The sequence below is a fragment of the Protopterus annectens genome, chromosome 6.part0 (genome assembly GCF_019279795.1).
Source record: "Protopterus annectens isolate FY-2018-M chromosome 6.part0, PAN1.0, whole genome shotgun sequence".
Classification (NCBI taxonomy): domain Eukaryota; kingdom Metazoa; phylum Chordata; order Ceratodontiformes; family Protopteridae; genus Protopterus; species Protopterus annectens.
The window spans coordinates 204,483,688-204,507,337 of NC_056737.1; the positions used below are offsets into that span (position 1 = coordinate 204,483,688).

At 42.0% G+C, this 23,650-nt stretch overlaps 1 protein-coding gene across 5 annotated transcripts in view; it reads left to right on the forward strand.

The window, feature by feature from the left end:
• Window positions 1-23,650, forward strand: part of FUT8 (fucosyltransferase 8) — a 2,643,272-nt gene that overhangs the window by 1,376,658 nt on the left and 1,242,964 nt on the right. Inside the window, exon 1 of one of the 5 annotated variants that reach the window (XM_044073923.1) lies at window positions 3,933-3,951. The exons of the other annotated variants lie outside the window; for them this stretch is intronic. The gene's annotated coding sequence lies outside the window, so the exon portion shown is untranslated. Of the gene's footprint in view, window positions 1-3,932; window positions 3,952-23,650 lie in introns of those variants that run through there. 5 annotated transcript variants of the gene reach the window in all.

A 23,650-nucleotide genomic window follows, 5' to 3' on the forward strand; every position in this document is an offset into this window, starting at 1 on the left:
CAGCTGTCTTGCTTCATCCAGATATTTTACTTTACTTCCTAATTCCGACATTTACCTCTTCTGACAGCTTTCCCTCCTTATTTTTTCTTGATTTTTTTCTTCTTGCTTCCTGACTGCCATTGGCATTCTGCATTCACCCGGGCAAACCTGGTGGGGTCATTTTCCAAGTAGCCATGAGGGTTTTATTCTTTCTCTAACTCATCCATTATCTTAAAGCAGTCTATGATCAGATCTTCCTCAGTACAGTCCCACTGACACAAACACCCACTTCCTTGCCTGTGCCTATCCCAACTTTGTCCATCTGTAACCCCCTTCTTCCCATTTCTACTCATGGGCTTGAGGTGTCATACCAACAGTGACCATCATTCACAATTGGTGTTCACACTGCCAGGTGACTATCCTTCATAGGATCATAGCATCATATGAGGTTACTAGGCTATTGGCCCTGAGGCCCTTGTAAGCCTAGCCAAGAGTTTAGCCCATGTTTAGACAAGTCAGCACTCAATGTCCCTGACCAGCAGGGGCACAAGTGGAATCCCAGTGGTATATTTTCTGTTTCCCATCCAGTTATCCAGGTTGTGCTTAAAAAGGGGTGAAGAAGTACTCTGTTTGACGTGGAGAGGGAGTCGATTCCTTGGATGGGGGAGTCTCTGGGACACAAATCTGTCCCACCAACAAGTCCTGTTCATGTCACAGACCAAGTTGAGGCCAAGGGTGCGAGTTACTTGAGTGGAGCTTGACTTGCAAATATGCAGCAGTCCCATCAAGGTGGGGTCCGTGATAGCCTGTATGCCAGACAGATGTCACCTCTGAGAAGTCTTATGAAACAGAGTAGAGGGATAGGGCTTTTAGCTTATCTGTGTATTGTAGATGTTTGAAGCCCTGGATTCTCCTGGTGCGGAACTTCTGTGGTCTCTCCAGCTGCTGCATGTGCTTTGTGAGGTGCATGCCAGAAGGGGTGCTGTACTCAATAATGGCCTTATAAGGGAAGAATACAGGGATGATATGACCTCCTTGTCCCTGGATGAGATACCCTTACTTATCCGGTGGGTCATGTACAAGCCTTTCCGTACAACGGAAGCAACATGGTGGTCAAAAGTCAGGTTACTATCAACCTGGGTGCCCAAATCCCTCACGACTGAGTGCCTGCTTAGGACTTTATCAGTGTGATAATTTGTGGGGACGTCACTCTTCTCAAACCGAAATGATGCATTTTTTGGTGTTCAGCTTGAGCCCGGCCATGTTTCTGGCACCAGTCATTTGTCTGAGTGAGACCCTCTTGGAGGATGTCCACATCACTCGGGGAATTAATGACAACACCCAGCTTGAAGTCATCTGCAAACTTGGTCAGCCGTAGCCCACTAGTTTTGGCCTGCACCTCAGAAAAGTATATCCCAAATAACAGCGTCACCAAGACCTAACCCTGGGGTATGCTGCTTGTTAGGGGTCTACTGCTTGAGGTGGCTTTCCCTATTTTGACTAGGTGGGTTCTGTCAGTGAGCCAGTTTGCTACTCATCTGGTAACATATGAATTGATACCTAATTGAGAAAGTTTACCCGTTATGCCCGAGTGGGGAAATAAAGTCAAAGGCTTTGGCCAGGTCAAGGTAGGCGGTGTGCACAGTCTTCCCCCTCATCCATGGCTTTGCTGATTGTCTCAAAGCAGTCGACCAAATTTAGCAGACATGACCTCCCCTTGAAGCCAAACTGTGTGGGATCGAGTGCTTGGAGGTTGCCAATGTCCTTGTTAATGAAGTCCATGATCCGTTCCATGGCCTTGCAGATCAGGCTAGTTAGGCTGATGGATCTATAATTTCCCAGCTACTCAACCTTTATGTAAAGGGATGACAGTGGCTGTCCTCCACTCAGGACGAAGCCGGTACTCAGGCTTTGGTTGAATAGGGCACCTAATGGTGCTGCAAGTTCCTGCCTGAGTTCACATAGGATGCAGCTTGGTATGTTATCTGGTCCCACGGAGGCAGTATTTATTGCCTTTGAGAGAGCAGTAATGACCTGTTCCCTAGATATAAGGGGAAGAGGGCATGTACTGGGGATGTCCCGATTTACTGATGCCAGTGTTGTTTTTCCATACTATGCATGTACATTCACACCTACAACCAGTTTAGTGTCCATTCCACCTACTGAATGTCTGTGGAATATGGGATGAAACTGGAACACTTGATGAAAACATGTGGATAGAGGAAGGATGTACAGATTGCACACAGAATGTATCCCAGCCGAGAATCGAACTGGTGAACCACTTGCTGTGTGTTGACAATACTGCTATTTGCGAGACTATTCCTATCCCAACTACTGCATGCAAGTGCTCATCCCAGGCCTTTTTTTTTTTGTGCTACAGTACCCAGCCTCCACAAGCTGTCACTGCTACAGCAGACAGAGGCCTTCCCCTGATGTTGGTTTGTCCTTTGCTGTCCTGCAAAACTGGGCAGGCTCTTCTGCCATTCAGTTCACTAGTTAGTCCTGCACCATTTAGGCTGCAGTCAGAACTTTATTGCACTTTCAGGTTTCTGTGCTTATTGGCTTTAGACTTCCGAATCTTGAACTGAGTGTAATTATTATTGGAAGGCATTTATTGCTCAAATGTAATAGACTGCTGAGTGTACCACTAATACTGTTCAAATAGATAATTTTGAATAGCTCTATGAAGTATGATTTTACGTTTTATGTACTTTTAATTAAGTCTGCACTATATGAGTTATTCATAAATTGTTGTACTATGAAATTGAGTCTGTCTTATTACTGGGCTGTGTTTTTGATAATGAAAGATCCTAGGCTTCAAAGTCTAGTCTGCTGGACTTCTCCCCTCAGTGATTCATTTAAAGTAGCAGCTCAGATGTACCATGAAAACAAAGCTTGGCATCATCTCTAGTTGTACCTTAACAAATGTTGTACAAAAGTCTGTTGGAATCTAACTTTTAAGAAACTTTTTGTCATAGATTTCAGTCCTAAGGGATACAGAAAATATGTAAGCATAGAGCTAAGAACTACTTTTATTCATCTAGCTATGTCAGCATGACAGATGGTACTGCTGTAGTTTTCTTAAAAATATTCTGCAACTTTCAGAATATCTAGCTTTCTCCAGAAAGCAAGGAATCCTGACTTTTGTAGAGGTTGGAGTAAGAGCATATATATTTGTCCATACTGTTAGACAGAGCCCATAGCTCACTTGGAAGCAATAATTCCAGGTTAATATTTCATTGATTAACGCCAGACATTGCTGGTGAATCTCGGTAGTCTAACTAGAGACAAACTAGCTTCATTGCTGTCCTCTCTGGACCTTTTCAGTGCTGCTGTTGTGGATAAGTGTACTTTTGACTCCGTAGCAATGGCACCAACTTTGGTTTGTTCTGGCTACAACATTGCTTACTTGCCAAAGTCTGCTAATTTTGTGGATTGTGGACTAACTATCTTTGGAGATAATGGTTAGACTTCAGATGCAGAGAGAGTAGGTAAGTAAAGGTTTTTATACTAGTATTAGTATGTATGTTTTAGTTGGCACTGCTTTTGGTTTGCAATGGGTTCAACAATGTTTGATTGCCTTTTAGAATTTAGTTGGCTGCGTCTTAAGTTCATGTCATTTTGTTGACCTCCTTTCCTAAATAACTAAATTGTATGTCAAGGAAGTGGTTAAACTTAAGATGCAGATCCAGTAGTTAAATTAATATTTTTATGCTAGTAAAAATCCTAGGAGATTGAAGTCATGCCATGTCTGCACTAAAAGGATGAACAGCTACTTAGAATTAAGGACTATCATTTATTTGCAAAAACTGTTGCAACAACTGTTGTATCATGAATATTTACTGCATCTGCTTTCCATTTCTTCAGTGCTGCACCATGGCATTAAAAAACATAAAGAAAAAGGAGAGGGTTTGTGGAACTTAAGTTGTCACTTGCCAAGGAGAAGAGATATGGCATCATTCCATCTAACAGGTTTGTGCCTGCCTTCTGAGAGACTTTTAAACCACGGTTGCCTTCCATCTGTCGCTACTGTACAGACATTAGCATCATAGATTTTCCTTGGTTACTGTAGCCTTTCCATTCATTTTCTGAGCCAGATCTGCACTACTGGGTCTTTGATGTATATTCTCAGAACAGCATGCTGTAATTCATGTAGCACGGCACTGTCTATGCCAGCTTCACCTACGTATTGGAAATGGCCTTCTTTGACTGGTTGAGTGTTTTGTTCCTTCCACAACTTTTTGCTAGTATAATTACCTGTGGCGCTGGGTGGTGATCAGGTAGTGATATTCAAAGGTTCTATGTATGTAAGATGACATGTTATGCATCCTTATTTCCAAAGCAAGAAAGTATATGTAAGGTGAAGGCAGATGTCTTTTACTTCCTTTTTTATTGTATGTGCTGTAATATTTTCTTTGTTCTATAACTATTCTGCTATTAGGTGTCCCTGTATGTGAGGACATCCTTAGGTGAGAGAGAAAAAAAAACAGATTTGAATCACAAAATTGGTGATGCCTTGCCAGGGATTTGCACAGTCTTAAACAGAATTGGACTAGGTTTAACTTCAATAAAAAGGGTCCCAGAACTAGATCACCTACACAGTTAAAGTAAAATAAATGTTAATGTAATTACATATAGATTCCTGGCAGTTTGTCATCAACAGAGTCATTTTTCCAGTTTCTGGGAAAGACTGTAAGAAGCTTGGGAGCTAAGGCTGTGGAGCCTTGATGTGAAGTAAAGTTTGGGAGAGACCCCAATGCATTACATGTTAAACAAACAGGTTAATGTCAGTCATATTTATGCATTTTCTTAGGTGCTAGTCAAAACTGGACAAAGACTGAAAGTACCTCCTACACAAAAGTGGCATATCTGTCATTGTCCAAGAATGTACCGCACTAATATAGTTTCTATATAATATAAATGTTTAATGCGTAATTAAGGTTTAATTAAACATTTAATATGGTTTATATATAATATAAACATTTAAATGCATTCAGCATGAGCAGGTCACCAGTCCTAACTGACTTTTGTTTGAGACATGGATGACAAGAAATTAGCTCGGGAGGTGAATCTTAATATCTATGTCGAGAACACTGGGCAGTAGGTTAGATTCAGTGACCCGCTCATAATTCTTTGTAGTGCATGGAGTTTTATGTTCTCCACATACTACCAGTTACAGGAAAAAAAGAAGAAAAAAAAGCAGTCTTTTGCTAGCTTTCAGAGCTGTAAAACCCTTAGCGAGGATGGTCAAGAATACAGTGCAACACAGTCCCATATTTTTATATTCACCTTTCATGACTTGTAGCTGTCCAGATTTTCATAGAATGTCCAGATGTTTGCCTCATTTGTTTGGTCTCTTTCTCATAAAGTCCATGGTTTTCAGACAAATTACTGAGGATTCAGTTCATAAAACAGTAACATGCAGTTAAATTTCAGACTTTGTATCCTTCAGAAAATGTAGTCAAAACTGCATCCTGTTATTTTGGCAACTCTCTAAGTTTATAACAGGAAGGTCATATTATTGGTCCAAACTGCAGGCAGAAACAAATCTGAAGCTGTCATTTGCTAGTTAGTACTGGCAGATTTTACTGCCTAGCACTAGACATGACCTTAACAACTAAAGCAGGGAGTGCTTAACATTTCTTAAGATCGGGTATTGTGCTTCTCTCTTAACTCTTAACTAATTTGTCTTTTTCTGAATATCATAGTGTGATCACTGTGATCCATGCAGTACAGGTAGGATTTGTTCTGTCATGTTATGTTGGGTGAGTTGGTGTGAAGGGCAGGAAACTGTATATAGTTATGCATTTTACTGAGGTTTATTACAGCAATAACCAACGACGTGGTGTGGTATATTGAAGATTTTACCCATGGTTGGAATGATTAAATAAAGCCAACCGTGGATAAATTTCAGTATGCCACAACCACGGAGTCATTTATTGCTATTATACAATGAAATTATTTAAGAAAAAAATACTTTTCTTAAATAATGTCTTTGTATAACTATTCTTCCGCGGCTGGTGGTATACTGCTTCCTTGTATTAATGTACTGTGCATGCGTATGGGACTTGCATTCCCACGTATGGTTGGAGTGATTAAATAAAGCCAACCGTGGGTAAATTTCAATATGCCACAACCACGGAGTCATTTATTGCTATTATACAATGAAATTATTTAAGAAAAAAAAATACTTACTTTTCTTAAATAATGTCTTTGTATAACTATTCTTCTGCGGCTGGTGGTATACTGCTTCCTTGTATTAATGTACTGTGCATGCGTATGGGACTTGCATTCCCACGCATACCCAGTACATCAATGCTTTGAAACGGAAGCAACAGAGAAAAGAAAGTTTCTGTTGCTCCATTTTTGTTTTCTTTTTCTTTTTTTTTTTTTTTTTAATTAAAAAAAAAACAAAAAAACTTTAGGGCAGTTTAGGGGTAGGAGAGAGAGAGCATGGGAGGAAATACAAGGTATATCAGGTACGTGTGTTTAAGTTTAAATAACATACCTGATTTCCCAAGTATTTTGTCCAAGCTGCCTCTCTGGTATGGCTGAAGTCGTGGCTAAAGATTTCATTTTTATTTTTTAAGAAATAAAAATAAAATTTAAATAATAAACCAATGAAAAGAAGTCTGCGTGACCGGACCTTTTTCCATTGGTATATTGTGGGATTTACAATGGGCACGCTGGTTGGGCTTGGCCAATCAGCATGCACGTTTTTGAATATTAATGGGGAGTCATATAATAGATAATTGGCTATGGTTTGAGGATGAATTTCCCATAGCTGTGATTCAGTAGCCTGATGCTGATGAGCTTTAATGCTGGTGTTTTAGTACCGAGTTAACAGTAAAGGTAGGAGCACATTTTAATGTGATATGACTTGTGGATTTGTTGGAGGAAGTTAAATGCTAGCAGTAAGGAAGGGGTTATGTAGTGTAATTATTTCCTTGGTTTAGTTTTATTCAGTATGCATTCTTTAAAGTGGTAGGATAGCTTGAAAAGCATATATGTTTACTCTAAAATAATAGATAATGGCTTTATGGTATCTCTAATTTTTTGTTGTGTTTTAAAATTTTGTTGTAGAGGTATGAATATCAATAGCAAAACTGGACAAAGCTTTTATGGTATTCCGATTGTTTGCTTGTGTTTTAAAATGTTAGTATGTACGTACTTGTGTGGCAGCATTTTGTACTGATTGCTATCAATAAATGCTCTTGGGGAAAAATGTGCGCCAAATACAGAAGTTCATTTAACTGCTTTGTATTAGTTAAATGTTTCATATCTTTGCTTTTAATGCCTTTATAGTTAAAGCATGTCCACATAAGAATTTCTGAGCATAGTATTTTATTGTCCTGTAGGTTATTTTATTTGTTAAACTGCAAAGGAGCCAAAAAAGGACATCACAATTTACTTAAAGTAGTTTACTAATGAGGGTAGAGTACATTTAGAAAAGAAATGTTTGTCTTTTTACGAGCTTTTGCTTTTGGCTTGGGTTAGTGTACATCTCCCATGGTGGTTAATCACTAGTTCATACTAATGAGCACATTCTGTAACATTATGCCTTTACACCTGTTACCCTGGCAAAGGATCTGACTTGAATCTCTCTCGAGAGAAGGGGAAATAAATAATTGGATTTCATGCTCAAACACTCATTATAAAGTACTTTACTAACTGTGAAAATATATTAAATGGTTTGATTTTATTTAAAGAGACAGCAATAATGGCACAGGTTCTCAGTGAATAGTTAGAATTGATGTAGTCATCCACCTTTTCAGACTGTAGGAGGAAGTTTGTCTTTTAGGCATCAGATGTCATAAATGTTAATATTTATTCAAATGCATAGCTGTTTAGTATGTTAGTCACTTGGACAAAGTACAGTAGGAAGTTTTTTTTTACCTTCATTTTCCCTGGAGGTGCATTTCTTGCTTGCCTGCTGAAATACGCTCACTGTACAGAAGTTTACTTATATATTTATGCATCCGAATTGTGTGCCATGCATATATTGCTTTTAAAAAGCTTTTAACAGACACGAGGTAAGACTGGTTTAAAATGCTGAGAGTTTCGAGTTGCTGCTGTGTGCAGCAGATAGATGGTAATCAACAGAGAACTGCTTTAGTGTTTGAGAAATTGATCTGTACATGACCATTTAATGTGCTTCATCTGAGTGAGACTCAGATGGGTACATATTCATTGGGATGATATGAAAAAAACTGAAATAGTCACTACCTGTAATATTATGGCTTAATATATACAGCAGTAATGTGAGAAAGAAAGAATTCTTCCTTTTACTTTACACAAGTGTCAGTAAGCTTGCAGAGCAACATGTAATGTTGAAGTAAGGTTAGAGGATTGCTCTAAATTTTATACTGAGGCTGAGATGAGTCTTTCTTTTCTTGAATGGTCTTGACACTTGGAGTATGTGTGAGTGATTGGGTATGCAACTGCCTAATCCAGCCTTCTGTGTAGCATCTTATTCCAGTCTCTGGAAGATGAGGACAAATGTGGTTAGTTGGGTTTCGTCTGGCACTACCTGGTTCCTACATTACAGCATTATGTTGCAATGTTAGTCTAATATATCTGTTTTATTAGAGTTGTAAAGATTAAATACAGATATTGGGATTTCCATATGCTTAATAATAAGGCACAGTTTTGTCTGGTTATCTTCACGTATAGGAAAGCAAATTCATAGCATGGATTAAGCTGTTTGGTTTTGCATATCAACAGTAAATATTTTTAAGGCTGGCATTTTCTCAGCACTGTTAATGTAGATTTAAAGTGCATGTATTTGTATCATTGATTGTTTTAGTTCTGCATAATAAAAATAGATAAACAGATGGTTGGGAATAATCTTCTGGTTTGTTGAAAGGGTGTTGTGCAAGTCATAGAGTGATAGTGGAAGTCAACGAGAGCAACAGGAAGATCCACAGGGGTTTGGGGGGGAAGTAAAATGCTGAGAGGGGGTGCTTTAAACAGGTGCTTGCTCCTTATAGCAGCAAAGTCAATTGTAGTTTTCATACATGTTGTCTAGTGTGATGTCGACAAGTTTAAACTAACCTTTATGATTTCTGTTTTCAGTTTGGAACTCCCCATTTGTTTTTGTTTTTTTTTTTCCCCATTAGAAATCCTGCCAGTGCAGTGTCTAACTGTGAGTGCATGGGCTCCCCCATGATTATGCAAAACTTATAAAAAGTATGTTCAACTATGAGGGTGTGAGAGGTAAAGGAGGCAGCGGGCGGACTTGCTACACTGCAAAGAATGCATTTTTTTGTTGTTTCATTAAACTGAACTTTAGGTCATTACTTTTATCTTGTTTAAGTTTCAGGTAATTTAGTTTTGATGCAATATAGGGGAAGCATTGATTGTATAGCAAACTCAGCCCCTTAACTGTAGGAGTTGGGTCATACCTCTTTTTAAGCTAAAATTGAACGTTCTGCTCATTCAAGTGAACACAGTATTGCAAACCAGGCAAGTAAGTGGGTACGCTTGATATCTGCCCTGTTTTTTGCCATTTCTTAAACTTGGACTGGAATGCATTACTGCATACAGTAATACTTTGCAACAGCAGCCCAATACATTTATGTGCACTTTCCCAGATGCACAAGGAAGTCTTTGATTCTTTGATGGAAAATAAGCTGATACACCTGAAGTTTTAATTATACCATATTACTTGTAGCAGTAAGGAGCATGTCTGGGTTTCATTCCACTAATTGTGCAGATGAGGTGAGTGAAAACTCTGGTAAAACCCTGTAAAACATTATCTCAACTTAAATGCTTAGGAAGTTTGTTGTAGTACATGGAGCTGTGTGATTACCCTCCACAGTTTAAAAAAAAAAAAAAAAAAAAATATATATATATATATATAAACTGCTACGCACTTCTGCAGCACAAGACATGATCATAGCAGTGCTTTCATCGGCAGCACGAGACATGACCATAGCATTCTTTTCAAAGATGTGTAACAAATTATGTCTTTTGACATCACGGTTGCAGTATTCATTACATTAGAGATTCCCTGCCTAGGGCAGAACAATGTCTGGCCAGTATATCAAAGCCTTAGGTTGCTGTAAGATACGCTATAGGTCACAGGTATGCTCATTGTGTAGAGTAGGGCATTAAGGTGATGTCCAGATGTACTATCCTTAGAACTTCTTTGTCACCAGTCCGAACACCATCTTTTGATTGTCTGTCTGAATGTCTACGTTCCGTTGCTGGTTTCTGAGCCATTGCAGTTAAGTACCCTGTTGGGGTTCCTTTCTCACTGTCTTTTTGTTGCTTGTGGAGTTTCATGTCATCCAAGAAGGGTAAATGCCAGTGTGGGAGACTGATTTCCCCATAAAGACTGCCATGAAAGTTTCTGTTTTGCCTTGGTGCCTTGCACGACCATAGCTCCTGTTCTATCTGTCAGGCTTTTGTACCAAAATTTTGCATAGTAAACTTTCTTCTTTGGCTTTGTATCTTCAGAATCCGTGACATAAATGTCTTGTGAAAGATGCTATGGAGGGAACTTCCCACCTAGAGGGACAGCAGTCAGGGAAGAAGGCTAAGAAGGCTCAGCCGGAATCTTCTGCTGCCCCGCCTCTGCTGGAAGTTTCTCCTGAGGTGAGTGAATGTCTGGAGGTTCACCCGGCTTTGTTATTGGATTCCACTACAGCAACCGGGTTGGAGGCTGGCGGGGATCCGGCTTTAATCACGTCCGAGGAGGCTTTGCCGATGTCTGTTTCAGACCATCAGAGGGAACCAGTCTTATGATAGTCCATTTGAAGAGATTTCTTTTGGGGGGGACACTCTCCAGGATGATGGAGTTTTTTAAATGGGATTGTGCTAATGTCTCTGAGATCCATGAGAGGTTCTAGGAGTTGCTTCATATGGAATCTCCTAAACCTTCTACTGTTCCTCCTGTTTTGGCTGCTTTGTTGGATGCATTTTGCAGTGCCTGTAAAGCTCCTGATTCTCTGCTCCCAAGAAACCTGATGGATTTTATAGGGTGCCTGAGGACTTTTTGTACAAGTGTCTTGCTTCTGACCCTCAGTGTTGTCTGTAGCTTGACAAGCCATCTCAATTTCTTCCTTCGCACAAGTTACTGCCTTCTGATAAAGACACAAGAACCAAGGAAAGGTTATCTAAGAAGGTGTACACCTCAGCTACCTTGGCTTTTAAGTAATTAATTGCTAGACCCATATCTCTAGGTATGTGTTGGCTGTTTTATCTTGGGCTTGTTAGGTTATTTCTGATCTTCCAGATAGAGGGTAAAACTTGTGCTTTTTTCCCTGTTCAGGACCTCCTCACAGGTAGTTAGTCATTCCATCAAGTGTAGTTATGATGCAGCAGATGCTTCTTCTATGGTTGCTGCTTTTGGGTCAGTGATGAGGAAATATTCTTTACTTCAGCTTAAGCCATTGCCTGATGATGTCAAGGCTAAGTTGATGGATGCCCCTCTTGATAATAAACACTTGTTTGGGGAACTTCTGCTGATTTAAGTCCCTTCAGGATAAGGGGAAGGCTTTACAGGAACTCAAATGTTTTTGTTTCTCCTGTTCCCAAGTTTCAGAGAAAGTACTTCAATAAACCAGCTTTTGTTCATGGCAATCTGGTCCCTCTCCTAAAGGCAAAAAGGGTGGCAAGCTGGCTTTTACTGCTAAGGCAACTCAGACTTTGGAGACTCAGAAGTATTCCTTTCCAGGCAAACAAGGTGCTGTCTGACTATCCATTTTTTCCCTGCTACATTCCTCTTTCTCTTCACCTGTCTCTCTTCCTGTTTAGCTACAGATAACTCTGAATTCTTGGGTTTTGTCCGTTATTTGCTAGGGGTATTTCATGGTGTGGAAATCATTTCCCCCTTTTATTGATATTTGTCAGCTTCCTCAGGAATAGCTGTACTTTTTCCCCAGAGGTGCTTCAGGACCTTTTGACTCTGCATACTATTCAAGAGGTGCCTGTATCCCAAAGGGGGAGGGGGTTTTACTCCAGGATATTTCTAGTAACCAGAAAAAAATGGTACTTGAGAACAATTCTATACTTCTCTCATCTAAACACTTTTCTGAAGGTGCCCAGTTTTTGAATGTTGCTCCTTCAGACTTTACCTGTTTTGCTTCCTCAGGCTTATATGGTGTCTCTGGATTTCAAAGATGCTTATCTCCATATTCCAATCCATCCCTTTTGAGAAGTTTTTGCATTTCTCTGTTCCTTCCTGGCATTTTCAGTTCTCTGCTTTGCCCTTCTGCCTTTCTACTGCCCTAAGGCTATTCATCAAATGCCTCACTCCTGTGATTGCTGTTTGCAGGCTTCAGGGCATCCAAGTATTTCTGTACTTGGATGACTTGCTGTTTCAGGCATCCTCTCCAGAGATCCTATTGTAAAATCTCCATTTTGCCATATCTCTTCCTCAGAGCCTAGGGTTTACAATAAATTTCAAAAAGTCTTCTCAAACTCCTTCTTAGGACCATGTTTTTCTGGGTTGCAACATTCAGACGGTGCCTATGTTGACATTCCTGCCTCCTCCCAAGGCGTTAACTCTCATTACTTTCTTTGAAACTCTTCTCTGCCTCCACTTCAGCCAAGGAGTTTGTGAGAGCTCTGAGTTTCATGGCATCCACCATCCCCATGCTCCCTGTGGCCAAACTCCACGAGGAAGTTTCAGTGGTTCCTGAAATCAGTTTGGCTTCAGCATCCACATCCCCTGGAATTTGTTGTTCCTTTTCTACCTTGTCTCAAGAAGGAACTCCACTGGTGGATTCGGCAGTTGTCTCTAAATCCAGGGCTTCCTTTTCATCCCACTCGGGAGCTGTTCACAGATTCTTCACACATGGGATGGGGAGCAGCTTTTAGCTCCCTAATGGTGCATGGGGTGTGGTTGCCTCATCAGCAGAAAGAGCACATCATTGTCAAAGAGATGAGAGCTCTTCTGCTGGTTCTTCTGGCTTTTCATCCTCTCTTCTCCCTAGGACCTCTCATAGACAATACCACAATGATGTGGTCCACCAATGGGGTACTCCTCAAATAGTTCCCTCTGAACATACAGCTTCCTCTACTTCGAGCTAGAGTCCCAGGTCCTCTGGTTTGGAAGGTGAATGACCTATCTTTTCCTTGGAAGGGGACGTTTCTTTCTGCTTTACCTCCCCTTCCCCTCATTCAAAAAATCCTATTGAAAATTTAGTAGGATGCTCCCAAAATTTTGTTCTCCTTTTGACCGAGACAGCATTGGTTCCCTGCAATTAGCCAAGGGCAGTCATCACAAGTTACCTCACAGGGTGGACCTATTCACACAAGACAAGGGATCTCTTATCCATCACCACCTGTCCACGCTTTAACTGACACGTGGGTGATAAGATTTTGATTCACGTAGACACCTTTTTTTTTCTGAGGACATGCTTAGGGTCCTGCAGGAGGCTAGAAAATCCAATACTAGGAAATCCTACTTATCCAAATGGAAGAGGTTTTCTGTTTGGTGTCTTTCTCGTAACCTGGTTCCACTTTCTGTGGATGTTCCTTTGGTTGTCTCTTATTTATGTGAATTACTCAATGCTGGGATGGCTTATTCCTCTGTTAAGGCTCACTTATCGGGTATCATTGCTTGTCTGCCTTTATCTTCTCCTTTCGCTTCTAGATTTCAGACTAAAGAATTCCTTAAAGGCATCCTTCATATTAGGCCTCTCAGGAAGCCTGTTCCTCCTCCCTGGGATCTTTTTGTTTTGGAAAAATTGACCCTGAATCCTTTTATGCTTGCAGATTCAGCTTCCCTGCAACATTGCTCTTGGAAGACTTTACTTTTGTTAGCCCTTACTTCTGTCAGTACTCCGAGAATACACCCCGGCCATGCAAGACTAGAATGCCTTCCATATGTGCAGACCGTAAAATGAATGTGTGAAAACCAAAGGTGGCAGTGTTTCAGTCTATATTACAGATAAATTCATCTCACTTCTAGTTAGACTGTACAACTCCATGGAGTTACTGTAGGTCCAGGTTATGGTGAGTAAGACCCCGTGAAGCCTACTTAACCAAACTAAAGGAAAATTTCACTCCCTTATCTCTTCCTAACTTACAACAAACCCTCCTCCAAACTCCCCCCACCATACATATCTCAAGCATAGGTACTCAAAGCCCTGTCCAAAGCAAAGAACACTGTCTCAATGGGACAAGATGACATCCCATGCTGTTTTCTAAGAGGCTAAAATATGAACTAGCATCAGCACTAAGTACCCTTTTCAATCATAGCCTAACCACAGGCTTTGTTCTTGTGGACTGGAGAACAGCTACAGTTATTCCTGTCCACACAGGTGGCCTAGCAACAGACCCAGAGAATTACAGACCCATAAGTCTGACCAACCTCATCTGTAAGGCCATGGAACGTATCATATGGACCTCGTATATAAAGACATAGGCGACCTCCAAACCCTGGATCCTACCCAATTCGGCTTCATGAAGAGCAGATTCTGCCTGTTAAATCTGGTGGATTTCTTTGAAAGTGTGACCAAGGCCATTGATGAGGGCGTATCTGTGCACACAGCATACCTCGACTTGGCAAAGGCTTTCAACACAATTTCACATTCAGGCATTACCGATCAACTTAGCAAACTGAGTGTAAACCCCTTTGTTGTAAGATGAGTTGCCAACTGGCTCACAAACCAGACGCATACACTCAAAGTGGGTGATTCCACTTCAACCGGCAGACCTGTTACCAGCAGGGTGCCATAGGGGTCAGTGCAGGGCCCCCTACATACTTCTCAGACGTTCAGGTCAAAACTAAAGGGTTGCAGCTTACCATGTTTTCAGATGACTGCAAATTACATGCAATCATTGAATCCCCAAATGATGTCAGTATATTCCAGGATGGTCTCACACAGACCAACAACTTGTGTATTAGTTGGCGTCTCAAACTGAATGGAAAGAAATGCATAATCATTCCTTTCAGCACAGTGAATGTCCCTCAAACTATCAAATCAATAACAATACTGTAATACCCATGAAGTGGTGAGGGATCTGGGATCACAGGCTGACCATGACCTTAACTTCGACCAGCACTTGTCTACCATTGTAAGGAAAGCTTTCCACGTAGCTCACTTGATTAGGAAATTAGGAAAGGCATTGCCTTGAGAGCAGATAAAGTTATAATCCCACTATACTTGGCACTTATCCACCCCATAATTTAGTAGAACATCTCATTTGGTATGTACTTTACTAAGCACCACAGCAATTAGAGACCTCAGAGATTTCTAACAAAGATCATTGAGGGCCTCCAGCATGAGTCTTACATGGACCGACTGAAATCCCTGTCACTATACTCTGTATCATATAGATGACTTAGGGGAGACTTATGCCTGGCCTACAGAGCAACCCAAGACCCAAACCTGATTAACTTTCTGCATGTCCGTAAATCAAATGGGTCTAGGGCTACCAGTTTCAGGGACTTGTATATGGCCTGCAGCTTAAATAGGGCATGCTGGAAAGACAGATTTATCTTCCAGTGACTGCAACATGTTTGGAATAGGCTGCGAATTCTTGTGAAACAGAGCACCTCTATGACACTGTTCAAGAGGAACCTGAATGAGTGGATGAGCACCATAAATTCCTACTGGCCCACAGCCCTCCTGGACATGGGCAGTCATCACTAAATGCAGTTTTAGGTATTGACTAGTACCTCTATGTTATTACATTGGGTTGAAATGGCTAGGCTTAAAATAACCTCCAGGCTGATAGCTTAGTATTCTTCTATGATCCTATAAGGACAGGGTGTCTTTGCGTACTAATCCTCCTTTTATGCCCAAGGTGGTGAATGAGTTGTCCTCGAGTCATTCTATTTATTTACCCACTTTTTCTGTTCTCCACAATCTGCCAGTGAGAAGGTGCTCCACACATTGGATGTGCATAGACAACTCAGATTTTATTTGGATAAGACTAAAACTATTAGGAAATTTGATCAGCTTTTTGTTTCCTTTCATACTAGGTCCTTAGGATTAGCCGTGTCCAAGCAGACTATTTCTTCTTGGATTTCTAAAGCCATTTCTTTCTGTTATTCCTTTCATGGTAAGAGCCTTCCTTCTTCTGTTAAGGCTCATTCTGCTAGAGCTGTGGCTTATTCTGGTGCTTGTTTCAAGGGTTTGGATACTAACTCTCTTCTTGAGGCAGCTGCCTGGACTGCTGTGTGTATACATTTACCTAGCACTACAAGTTGGATGGAATTTCCAGAGCTGGTTTTGCTAGGGCCATCCTTCATGGCTTCCTAGAGAGCTCTGCTGGTCCTTCTTCCTCCTCTTCTTTTTTCTGAACTTTGGCACTCTCCCTGTTGTAATGAATACTGCAGCAGTGTAATGGAAGGACTTAATACAATTGTGTAAAATCTTACCATAACTGTAGATGTCCTTCTGCTCACTCCTTCCCTCTGCCCCTGGTTGATTGCTGCTGTGGGTGTACTGATTACCTCAATATTCCTTTGACTGACATTCCTACTGGGGCTCTCTTTTCTGAGAATGGTACGTCTCAACATCAAATTTATGCCCTACTTTATGTGAGGAGCATATGTATGATGTATGGCATACCTTAAAGCAGCCTAAAACTTTGGTATACTAACTGGACGTCAGGCTGCCCTTGGCAAGGGATCCCTATTGTTATGAATACTGCAACAGTGAAGAGAAGGACATCTGCCATTATGGTAAGATTTTACACAACTGTACTTTATCAGAACCTGTTATGAAAAAACATCTCTAACCTGCAGTTGAAGTCTCATGCATGTAGATAGAAATGATGGACTAAATGGAATCCTGCTACTTAGATGATAAGAGTAGAGACCATCATACTATCAGAAAGCAGTGCAAGTTGGCCATTAAAGATACACATCCCTTCCACCTAAATAAAATAAATGGCCACATTTTCCATTCCTGTTTTTCTGGAAACTTATCAAAACAGCTTACTGTGACAATTCAGTTCACGGTTATAGACATTCATCTTCAAAAAAAATATATATATATTCCCGACTAGAGTTTGCTATACGTTTCCCTTCACTGCGCTTCATCATCTCCAAAAATATCTCCATCAGCTACCTCACTTTTCATCATGTACACAGAAACTCATAGCAGTCCTCCTGATCCCCCACCCTAATCTGCTTCCATGATGTTACTTGTAAAATAACAACATGGTTGTTGGAAAAGCTCGAGTCGAGAGTAAGACTAAATCTAACTCTAAAGCATTTCACATATCATTTCTGCAGACGGTGGCTTCTTGTATCATCAGTCCACTCATTCATATCATGTTCAAATGTGAGCCGATAGCCTCCATTCCTAAATTCCCCAGTCCCACTGCATCTTAGGATTACAGACCTATGTCTGTCATCTGTTTCGTAAGTAAATTATTTATGAAGATTTTGTATGACTGAATATTAGAACATAAACTAAATAGTATCCCCACATGTTGCCAGCATGGATTCAGGTCAATCCATGACACGTTTATGGCTGTACACACCATGTTTTATAAAAAAAAAAAAAATCTGTACAACTTTGGAAAGTAACCACCATGCAGATGCCCCCCCCCCCCCCCACACACACACACACACACACACACTGATCTTAAAATAGCTTTCAGAAGCATTAAAATCCTACTCCTCAAGATATTCTCTTCACTTAGTTTCAATTCCTGTACTGTAAAGTGGTTCTCTGGCTAGCTTTACAAAATAATTTTATAGTTAATTTTTTCAGCAGTAATAATTCAGGGACATGGTCACCTCACAACAAGAGGTTCTTAGGTTTGATTGTCAGCTGGGATGCCTTCTGTCCAGAGTCTTCATGTCCTGCCTGTGTTCATGTGGTTTCCTCCTGGTGCTCCGGTTTCCTACCACATTCCTAAGACATGCAGTTGGTGGATTGAACACTCTAAATTGGCCATAGGTGTGAGTGTGCATGTGAGTGTGTGGTATGGAAGAACAGCTGGAGCAAGGCTAGCCACCGTTACTTTCCATCATAGTTATTCTAGATGATTCACTTTTGAAATGACACCCTAACCCCATGTGCAGAAATGGGAAAAGGGGGTGTGGATGGATTGATGGTTATATTATTTTATTTTAGTTGTATTTGCTGACCAAGGTAGAACACACTGATCTCCATGCACTTTTTTCGGCCTCAGCCTGGCGTACTGTCTGGTTAAATGACTTTCTGAGAGTCCTACATTTAGGGAGTGGCTGAGAGAATCAAACCATGGACCACTGGACAGTGTATTGTTAAATACATAATGAATAAAGTAAAGGCTCTAGCCATAGCTTCTGTATACCACAAACTGCACTTTACAATAGTTATGGTCTTCTCTGTTGCTAGCTTGCTAATAACCAGTTTCCTCCGGCTTACTCCCATTTCATTGAGGCATTTTCCTCTAAACGAATTTTGATCAAATTTTGTACATCATAGTGTATTTTACCCCAGTTACTTGAATTGTATGATCTGTCTGTACATTCTCAGGGTTTTCCTTTTCTTCACTATATTGTGACTGTGGAGTTAGAATATACGAGTTATGGGATCATAAAGGGGGACTTACTCTGCCCCCTGAAAAGATTAATCTAAAGTTGTTGTCTTTATTTGGCTTTCAACCTGTAGGTACTCTGATAGCCTAGTTCCTACCTATGAACCTATCTGCCCGAGGGCATTTATAAGCCTAGCCAGAGTGTATCGGCTTTTGCCACCCCATTGATTAATTAACTGATCCTCTGTCAAGCAGAGCCAATGAAGTGATCCCAGGGGTGTATTTTCTGTTACCCATCCACTCGTCAAGGTTTCTCCTGGAGTGGTAGTGAGGGGTTCTGCCTGATGTAATTTGGAATTTTGTTCCAAAGCATGGGGAGTCTCTGACAGGAATCTCTCCCTCCAGCATGTTCTATTTATTGTTGTGGCAAGGTTTAGCTCACTAGAGCACGTGGCTCACAGTGACTTGGATTTCTGTAGGTGGAGCATGTCCATCAATTCTGAGTTGGACATGACTTTGTAAGTCAGGCAGAGATCACCTCTGAGTAAGCGATATGCCACTGAGTACAGCCGGAGTTTTTTCAGTCAGGCTGCATAGGACATATGTTTGAGGCCAAGAATCCTCTTGGGGAGGTACTTTTGTAGTATTTCCAGCTGTTGGAAGTATCTTGTGAGGTACATCCCAAATGGGGCATTGTACTCTGATGGGTCTAATGAGTGACGAGTAGAGGGGCACTATAACCTCTTTATTTCTAGATACGAACCCTTTAGTAATTAGATGGGCCACATAGAAGGATTTCCTAACTACTTTGCCAATATGATTGTCAAAGGAGAGATTACTATCTACCTGGGTCCCCAGATCTCTTATTACCCCTTCTGTATTAAGGGGGCTGCCACCTATGTGGTAATTCGTGGGTGTTTTGTTTTTTCCCAAACGGGATAACTATGCATTTTTTGGCATTTAGCTTGAGGCCATGACTTTGACACCAGGTGTTCGTCTCAGTAAGGCCTTTTTGGAGGATGTCCGTGTCAGCCAGAGAGCCAGTTATGGCTCCCAGTTAGCAGTCATCGGCGAACTTGGTTAGCTAGTTGTCTATACTTCTGAGAAGTATATTCCGAACAGTAGGGGTCCCAGGACTGAGCCTTGTGGGACACCACTTGTGACTGGTTTAGAGTCTGACCTGGAGTTCACTATTCTTATCTTGGGAGTTCTGTCTGTAAGCCAGTTGGCAACCCATCTCGTGACGTAGGGGTTTATGTCCGACTCTGCCGCATTTCCAGCATCTGATCCGAGCTCCAGTCTCCTCCCCTACCCATAATGCCCCCGTCTCCCTCCAGATCTCATTTAGCATGCTAGCATAAGCATCGTGATCCACTGCTCAGAGCTTCTTTTTGGGTAAGTTACTGAATTTTGTGAGTCTCTACTTTCCTTTTACTTAAATATCTCCTCACCCTTGTGCTGTTCGCTTCGGTCAAAAAAAAAGAAAAAAAACAAACTTCTTTCTATCTTCTATAAGAAGCGTGCGCATGTGTGTGTGTGTGTGTGTGTGTGTGTGTGTGTGTGTGTGTGTGTGTGTGTGTGTGTGTGTGTGTGTGTGTGTGTGTGTGTGTGTGTGTGTGCGTGCTTGTGTGTGCATCTGTTCTAGTTGGGCCTGTCTGCTGGGATTATGCCTGAGAATCCTAAACCAGGATGTTTTGTTGTCCATATCTCTCCTTCGTTCTTGCTGTTTGGGTTTGAAGCCGATCCTCGGCTCTAACTCGGCCGTATACTATAGCTCGAGTGCTTTAACTGGCTCGAGGCTAGCCCCTATCCCAGCATGCCTAGAGGTAGTTACCCAGATCTCGTTTGCCGCTTGCAGCATCGAGATTGCGGATACTGGGCCAGGCTAAGTGTTCTTTCTACTATATTTTTCAGCTAATAATTCCAGTTTAGCTTAGTTATTTTATCTGTAGTTGTACTTAGCATTTATATCTATCCCTATCCCATCTGAGTGACTTGTTTGTTGTGTAAATTAACTGTTTTTTTCTCTCGGGCCTTTCCCCTCCTTCAAACCCATTTAAATTAGAGGGTTCTTCTTCTCCTTCTTGCCTTTCCTGTAACTGTTAAGGAGTTGCCATTTGAGTTAGAGGCTCTCCTTAGGTGGGAGTTCTCTGTTTAACTTAGAGGCTCTCACCCCTTTTCCTTTTTTCCCTATCTGTTAAAAAAAAAAAAAAAAATAGTTTTTCCTCTTTGTTTAGCTGTATAGAGTGCTTCATAGTCTTCTTGCTAGCAATATATATAGCCTTAGTAATGGTGCTAATTTCACATTATGTCCAAGGATACTGCCAAGGATTCGAAACCTTCTGATTTCAAAAAATGCAACTCCTGTTGCCAAAAGATGTTCCTTATGGATGGGCACACGAGTTGTGTATATTGTTTAGGACCTCTTCACCTGAAGGACTCATGCTCTGTCATGCCTTTAGTACACGAGTTTTGCAGGAGAAAAGAAACAAGCTTATCTTGCATGGTTTGCTGAAGAGCCCCTTTGATACTGCTATGGAGGGGACTCAGCCAGCAAAAAAAATCGGATAAAGTCAAGCCTTCATCCTCTTCGGCTCCGAGTTCGGACCCGTCTAAGGACAAGGATAAACCACAAGCTAAGTCTGACATGACTTTCGGTTCCGACAAGACATCTGCACCTACGGCTCTATCTGTGTCTTCAGAGCCAGTTAGGTCCCATAAGCATTCCAGGTCTCCTGCCTTGGAACCAGTGTGGTCTGCTCCACAGTCTCCATTATTGCAGTCTGTGGCGAGCAGTCACCGGTCTTTGACACTCTCCTCTCGGTCATCCAGGAGCCTTTCAGAAGATGATGTGGAGAGGGTGGTAAAGAGGCTTATTAGGACACCAGCACTAGCCAAAATAGTTTCAGGCCCATCTCAGATGGAAATGGCGCCAACAGTGCAAACAATACCTGTCTTGATTCCTCCTCCGACTCCTCTGTGTTTGGAGCCAGAGTGCATGGTAGTCATAGTGGTGGAACCATTGGTTCCAGTAACAACCTCTGGTCTTTCAGTCTCAACTACCGCTGCAATCTCCTCGATACCTCCTTCCATCAAGGGATCTGGGGGCTGATGCTCCCTCATCAGTTCTGAGGGGGGAGCAGTATCGGACTCTTGTCTGACCCTACTCTCCCTCTCGGAGCCTTGGCGCAGGTCAGCTCAGCTCCTACGTCAGCCTCGGAGCTTTTGTCCTCAATTTGGAGGAAGTCTCCTGCTTTTTTGGAGCCAGAGATTCTTTCGGGTCGGGACCACGACGCCTTCGAGGTGATGAGTGGGATGTCTCCTGAGAAAGCTCCACTTTCGTCTCCTTTGCCCTCGGTGCTGGTGTCCAACTCTGAACTTCCCCTCCACCCCAATCGTAGGGAACCCATGCTCCAGGATGCCCCCACCTCATCTGAAACCTCCCCTGAACACCCCTCGGAGGAGGTCCCTCGGAAGATGACTTGCAAGAGGAAGCATGTGGACTCCCCTGAGTCCTTGACACAGAATTGAATGACTCAGAAGGGTCCCCACAGTCCCCCACTGAAAATGTCTTTTTTTCAGACATCTTAGTATTCCTTAGACAGAGGGGTGACTGGAAGTCCCTTGCCCCTTCTGAAGACGAGTCTGTGTACCTGGATGCATTCGGTTCCTGACCTTCCACCTCTTGCACATAGTGAGTCAGAAGGCTTGGAGCTGTCCAGACACGATGGAACCAGTTCCACAGAGGCCCAATAAATTCATTACAGCCCTTGAAGACAGGCTCTTCTTATCTAAAGGTGTACCCATTGATGCTATGGTGGTGGCAGCAGCTACCAAGAAAGAATTAGCGGAAACTTATTCTTTTGTCCATCCGCTGAACAAAGAATCTCGCATGATGGACAGATACAGGAAGCATATGTTTTCTTCAGCGACCTTTACACTCAGGTAGCTGAACTATTTGTCCTACATTACAAGGCTTCAAAGAGATCTCCTCAAGGAGTTAGGAAATATCTTACAGGATCCTACAGCTGTGGGAGCCTCGGACAAGGCAGCTTCTCAGCTCGCCACCCTGACTTCAGTGGTTAACTCCTCCATGCGGCTCATTTCTTATGCAGCCAATGGAGCGAGCAGGGCGACAGACACTCCTGGAACTGCCTTTGTCATTTTGCGGAGCCCTTCAAGTCTTGCTTTACCCAAAGCACCCTTTGAAGGCTCGTCCTTGTTCAGGCCTCAGGTAAGAGAGACTCTTACCAGGTGTGAACAGGATGGCAAAACTCTCTCTGCCATGGGAGTACATTTTTCTGCTCCATCTAGGCCTTATCCCAAAGGCCAGAAGAGCAGAAAGATGTGGTTCTGGAAATCCCAAGGAGCTTCGCCTGACACGTGCAGAATTTTCCCCCAGGAGCAGAGGGGGAAAAAAAACAATTGAAGACGCCGACCGCGTGGCAGCGGAGTCAGCAGAACCAGGGCGACAGAGATACCTTCTCTGGAAGGCCCTTCCAGCGCTCCTGAAGAGAGGCCTGACTGTTCGACTCCGGAGAAAGTAGTGGGGAGATTATCCTTGTAGCCAAAAGCCACAAAAGATACATGGGTACTATCCACAATATCCGGAGGTTACAATATCCCCTTCTCAAAACTTCTATTCCAGATGTTCCACCCAGTATTCGGGATCAGGCAAACGTGGAGGTTCAAAGGTTGCTAAGAAAGAGTCATCCAGGAAGTCTCCCCTGACCAAATCGGATCTGGAACTTACTGAAGGTTCTTTTTAGTTCCAAAGAAAACAGGGAACTGGAGACCCATTTTGGATCGCAGCAGACTAAGCAAGTCAGTCAAGAAAACAAAGTTCTGGATGGTAACACTGCAGTCCATTCATCCCTATCTGTATCAGGACAATTGGATGTGCTCTATTAATGTCCAGCATGTGTACTACCATATAAAAATGGACAGACGGCCAAGGAGATTATCTACGCTTCCGGCTGGGAGCCAGTTACTATCGGTTTAGAGCTCTGCCTTTTGGTCTCACCACAGCCCCCAGGGTGTTCACCAAATGCATGCCAGTAGTTGAGGCTCACCTGAGGCGTCAAGGATTCCGGGTGTTTCTATATCTAGACGATTGGCTCATTACTACCACCACCGAGCATCAACTAATCAGTGCAAGGAAATACACAGTAAGCTTTTGTTCTCAACTTGGGATCACCATAAACTATGAAAAATCTGCCTTGTTGCCTTGTCA